This window comes from Rhinopithecus bieti, unplaced genomic scaffold (assembly GCF_001698545.2).
Source record: "Rhinopithecus bieti isolate Rb0 unplaced genomic scaffold, ASM169854v2 scaffold_7985, whole genome shotgun sequence".
Classification (NCBI taxonomy): domain Eukaryota; kingdom Metazoa; phylum Chordata; class Mammalia; order Primates; family Cercopithecidae; genus Rhinopithecus; species Rhinopithecus bieti.
In genome coordinates this window covers 2,083,518-2,089,243 of record NW_016805762.1, presented here as the reverse complement: position 1 = coordinate 2,089,243, position 5,726 = coordinate 2,083,518, and the positions used below count along the sequence as shown (strand labels likewise).

The window sequence follows — 5,726 nt, the reverse complement described above, 5'->3', positions numbered from 1 at the left end:
AAAAAAAAAAAAAAGAGTATTTACCTCATAGAGCTATTATATAGAATAGATAATATTCATAAAATGCTTAGCATAAGGCCTAGTCCACATTAAGAAATAAAGCTAACTATTAATATTAACATTGTCATACCTCACTGTGCAGAAAGCTACCTCCAGTAGGAAAGGGATGTTCCATCTGGACACTAGGGAACACATTCAAACCTAGAGGTTTTTTCTGTTACAGAAGGTTCCCAATTTAGGATGGTTCAACTTATGACTTTTTGACTTTACGATGGTGCAAAAGTGATATACATTCAGTAGAAACCACTTCAAATTTTGATCTGTTTTTCACTTTCAGTGTTCAATAAAGTAAATGAGATATTAAGCACTTTATTACAAGGTAGGCTCTGTGTTAGATGATTTTATCCAACTGTTGCCTAATGTACATATTCTAAGAATGTTTAAGGTAGGCTAGGCTAAGCTATGATATTTGGTAGGTTAAATATATTAAATGAATTTGTTTTCAACTGATTTATCGGGATGTAAGTCAAAGAGCATTAACCAAACCACCACTGAAAGCAACTTCACCACAAAACCACTAGAAGACTGAGGCAGGTGATGTATTGGGCAAACCAATACTCAGTCCTTTTCCACCAACAGAATATACAGGCCTTAAACTTAGCACAGCTGTGTTTGCCCTGGTATAATGATGGAACACAGTAGTCTCCAAAAGCAAAATTTTTAAATTACTTTTTAAATAATGGAAATAATATTTTTAAATGTAAGTATTTAAAATGTAAACTATTTTACAGCTAACTTTCTTACGTTATACCCTTTCCTCTCTTCACACATATAGCAAATTTTTTTTAAGGCCAGGCACGGTGGCTCACTTGAGCCCAGGAGTTCAAGACCAGCCTGGGCAATGTGGCAAAACCCTGTGGTGTGTGTGTGTACTCCCAGCTACTTGGGAGGTTGAGGTCAGAGGATCACTTGAACCTGGGAGGTCAAGACTGCAGTGTTCACACTACTGCACTCCAGCCTGGGAGACAGAGTCAGATCCTGTCTCAAAAAATAATAATAATTTTTTTTTAGCATCTATTAGGCACCTGGAATACAGTGAATAGACAAAGCCCTCAAGGAACTAACATTCTGGTAGTAAGAGAGACAATAGTCATAATAAGTAAATTCTACAGAGCTCTGTAGAAATAAGTAAATTCTACAATTACCTCCTTGAAAGGAGGTAACTGCTAAACAGACTAGGATAAGGAAGCTTAGAAGTGCAAGCAAAGAGGGGCAGTTATAATTTTAAGTAGGTTGATCAGTACAGACTTCCTTAAGAAGGTGATAGATGAGAAAACATTTTAAGGAGGTAAGGAATGAAGATTTAGCTAAGGAATAGCATTCTAGACACAGGGAACAGCAAATGCAAATCCTACGGAAAGCATATGCGTACCTGATTACCACCACCACCAAGACCTTACAAATAAGCAAAAATATCAGTCATTGCTGTTAAGTTTCTATATCCCTCCCTCCACACACACACAAACATGTGCTAGGAAAAAACAAACAAACAAACAAAATCTCAATTCATAAAAATTCATTCATTCAACAAATGTTTACTGAATAACACCCATGTGCTAGGTCCCACTTTCCGTGCTAAGGATACAGAAAAGAACATGACAGGCAATACTTTCTATTCGGTCATAGGAACCTTAGCAAAGGGTCATTTACTAAGGAATACTTTTTTCTTACTCCTTGACTTATTAAGCCTTCATTGATTTAAAAAAAAAAAAAGCGGAGATTTACAGAAATCTGATCTCCAGATAAGTGAGACGATACTGTACTCAAAGTATCTCAAAGTCTCTATCTTCAGATTATAGATATTGGGCCCTTATAAAGTTTCTTTACCTAGTGCCAAGCACAGTGGCTCACACCTGTAATCCCAGTGCTTTGGAAGTCCAAGGTGGGAAGATCCCTTGAGGTCAAAGTTGAAGACCAGCCTGGCCAACATGGCAAGGGTTAACCCCATCTCTACTAAAATCACAAAAATAAGCTGGGTGTGGTGGCGCACGCCTGTAATCCCAACTACTAGAGTGGCTGAGGCACAAGAATCATCTGAACCCGGGAGCAGAGGTTTCAGTGAGCCGAGACTGTGCCAATGCACCCCAGCCTGGGTGGCACAGTGAGACCCTGCCTCAAAAAAAAAAAAAAAAAAAAAGGCCGGGTGCAGGGTGGCTCACATCTGTAATCCCAGCACTTTGGGAGGCCAAGGCGGGTGGATCACCTGAGGTCAGAAGTTCAAGACCAGCCTGGCCAACATGGTGAAACCCCATCTCTACTATCAATACAAAAATTAGCCAGGTGTGGGGGCACATGCCTGTAATCCCAACTACTTGGGAGGCTGAGGCAGAAGAATTGCTTGAACCTGGCAGACGGAGGCTGCAGTAAGGTAAGATTGTGCCACTGCACTTCAGCCTGGGTGACAGAGTGAGATTCCGTTTCAAAAAAAAAAAGAAAAGTTTCTTTACCTAAAGAACTGACATTTTAGCCAGGCGTGGTGGCTCACAACTGTAATCCCAGCACTTTGGGAGGCCGAGGCGGGTGGATCATGAGGTCAGGAGATCGAGACCATCCTGGGTAACATGGTGAAACCCTGTCTCTACTAAAATACAAAAAATTAGCCGGGCGTGGTGGCGGGCGCCTGTAGTCCCAGCTACTTGGGAGGCTAAGGCAGGAGAATGGCGTGTACCCGGGAGGTGGAGCTTGCAGTGAGCCGAGATCGCACCACTGCACTCCAGTCTAGGAGACACAGCGAGACTCCGTCTCAAAAAAAAAAGAAAAAAAAAAAAAAAAAAAAGAACTGACATTTTAAAAGTACTAACATCTACCCTCCCTCTCACCCAGAAGAGCAGAAGAGCTAAAACATTGCTATTGGGAGTCTAATCTACTATGCCACAGTACCTATGGTAGCTAAGTAAGAGGTCTCTGCTATCTAAGACTTCATAAGGTGGTAGGGGGAAAACATGTATATATATATATCCTTTCTTTTAATGCTCCCATTTCCTACTTTAAAAGTAAGTACAGGCCAAGCACAGTGGCTCACGCCTGTAACGCCAACACTTTGGGAGGCAGAAGGGTCTTGAGTCCCAACAGTTCAAGACCAGCCTGGGCAAAATGGCAAACCCACGTCTCTACCAAGAAAAATACAAAAATTAGCCAGGCATGGTGGCGTATGCCTGTAGTCCCAGATACTCTGGAGGCTGAGGTGTGAGGATCACTTGAGCCTAGGAGATGGAGGCTGCAGTGAGCCGTGTTGGCACCACCACACTCCAGCCTGAATGACAGAGCAAGACCCTGTCTCAAAAAAAAGAAAAAAAAAAGTAAATACAGCTTATAATACTACCCAGTGGCATAGAAAATTACTATGAAGTTTTTCCTTAAGTCCCAACCAAAAGCTCATAGAGTTGAAAATATAATTAAGGACACCTAACATTCTAGTTTAAAGAACTACTGTTTAAGCAGAATACATATTATGTAATGTATCTGAACCCATTTAGCAATCAGAGAATAAAAGAAAACACAACAAAAAATATTATATGAAAAGAACCAAAAAATATATATTACTTTTTTTCCCCATTAGGTTAAAGGGTACTTTAAGATCAGTTAAAATATGTTTCTGAATGTTAAGAAATGTATGTAATAGAAAACAGGACCAAAGAAAATTAATGCTAAATTAACCTTATACATGAATTGATTTTTTTTTTCTTTCTTAAAGAAATGAGGTATTATTTTGTCACAGAGGCTGGAGAGCAGTGGTGCAATGACAGCATACTGTAACCTTGAACTCCTGGGCTCAAGCGTTCCTCCCATCTCAGCCACCCCCATACAGCTGGGAATACAGGTACACGCCACTATGCCAGCTAATATTTTTTCTAAAGATGGGGTCTCCCTATGTTGCCTAGGGTGGTCTCAAACTTCTGGGCCCAAGCAATTCTCCTGCCTTGGCCTCCCAAAGCACTGGGATTACAGGTGCATGTCACTACACCTAATTTGTTGGGGTTTTTATTAGAGATGGGTTCTTGCTATGTTGTCCAGGCTGATCTCCAATTCTTGGCCTCAGGCAATCCTCTCCACTTCACCTCCTGAAGTGAGGAGGTATGAGCCACTATGCCCAGCCCTAATTTACTTTTTAATTAAAAAACTCCTAAAAAATACATTATTCCCGTTTTCCTGTCAGTTTACTGTGACATGTTTATGAGTAGAAAGGTTTCTCATCTACCTTTAACCATCGGTCTTCTGTTACAATTGGCCTACATAAAATGAAAACATGCTGCATATGCTTCACCCAACTAGCATTACTAGCTGTGCAATCCATGCTTTCTAGGTATCATCAGTATGTAAGGGTAGAAGTATTTTCTCTACCTACATGTCCTATCAGGCAAATTAGAGCTACCCTCTGTCATTTTTTTTACCTGTGAAATTAGCAAATACAAAAACTGTGTCAGCAAGGATATGAGAAAATAAGTGTATTGTCCAATTGCAAATACTCTTTGATACAGTAGTTCCCCTTCTAAAAATTTATCCCACAAAACACCATCTGAGGCCAGGTATGGTGACTCATGCCTATACTCATAGCACTTTGGGAGGCCAAGGCAGGATCACTTAAGGTCAGGAGTTCAAGACCAGCATGGCCAACATGGTGAAACTTCCTGTCTCTACTAAAAATACAAAAAAAACTAGCCGGGCATGGTGGCAGGTACCTGTAATCCCAGCTACTCAGGAGGTGGAGGCAGGAGAATCACAAACTCGGGAGGCGGAGGCTGCAGTGAGCTGAGATAGTGCCACTGCAATCCAGCCTGGGCAACAGAGATTCTGTCTCAAAATAAATAAATAAATAAAAATAAATCTGAACAAGGTTATTCACTACAGCATTGTTTATAATGGGAAAAAAAGATAATAAAGACTGCATTTCTCAACCTCCTTTGCGTTCCGATGTGGCTATGACACTACATTCTAACTAATGAAATATAATTCAAACTGCTACGAAGTGACGGCTTCTACAAACCTTCCTTTAAAAGGGTAACACAGAACCTCTGCCCTTTCATGCATCCTGCTGCTCAGAATGGGCTGCAATAGCTGGAGATCTTGCTAAGTCACTGAGGACACAGGCAGCATATACAGAGCAGTATTAGTATAGAAAAGGGCCAATCAGAAAAGTGATGGTAGGGGGTGATGACCTCACTGAACCATGCACTTAGTATCTGTGCATGTTACTGTATCCATTATGCCTCCATTTATTTTATTTATTTTATATTTTTTTTTCTTTTTTTTTTTCTGAAAGAAGTCTCACTCTTGTCCCCCAGGCTTCAGTGCAATGGCTCAATCTCGGCTCACTGCAACCTCCGCCTCCCGGGTTCAAACGATTCTCCTGCCTCTGCCTCCCAAGTAGCTGGGATTAAGGTGCCTGCTACCACGCCCAGTTAATTTTGTATTTTTTAGTAGAGACGGGGTTTCACTATGTTGGCCAGGCTGGTCTCAAACTCCTGACCTCAGGTGATCTGCCCGCCTCCGCCTCCCAAAGTGCTGGGATTACAGGCGTAAGCCACCGTGTCTGGCCAAATTATGCCTCAATTTTAAAAAAGGAGAGTAGGCCAGGCGCGGTGGCTCAAGCCTGTAATCCCAGCACTTTGGGGGGCCGAGACGGCCGGATCACGAGGTCAGGAGATCGAGACCATCCTGGCTAACAC

General features: G+C 41.6%; 1 protein-coding gene and 1 pseudogene across 5 annotated transcripts in view; both read right to left on the bottom strand.

Moving 5' to 3' along the window:
- Nucleotides 1-175, bottom strand: part of LOC108530634 (charged multivesicular body protein 4b pseudogene) — a 5,087-nt pseudogene extending 4,912 nt beyond the window's left edge.
- FBXO34 (F-box protein 34) overlaps nucleotides 1-5,726 on the bottom strand; it is a 113,438-nt gene that overhangs the window by 55,906 nt on the left and 51,806 nt on the right. The gene's annotated exons all lie outside the window — the stretch shown is intronic.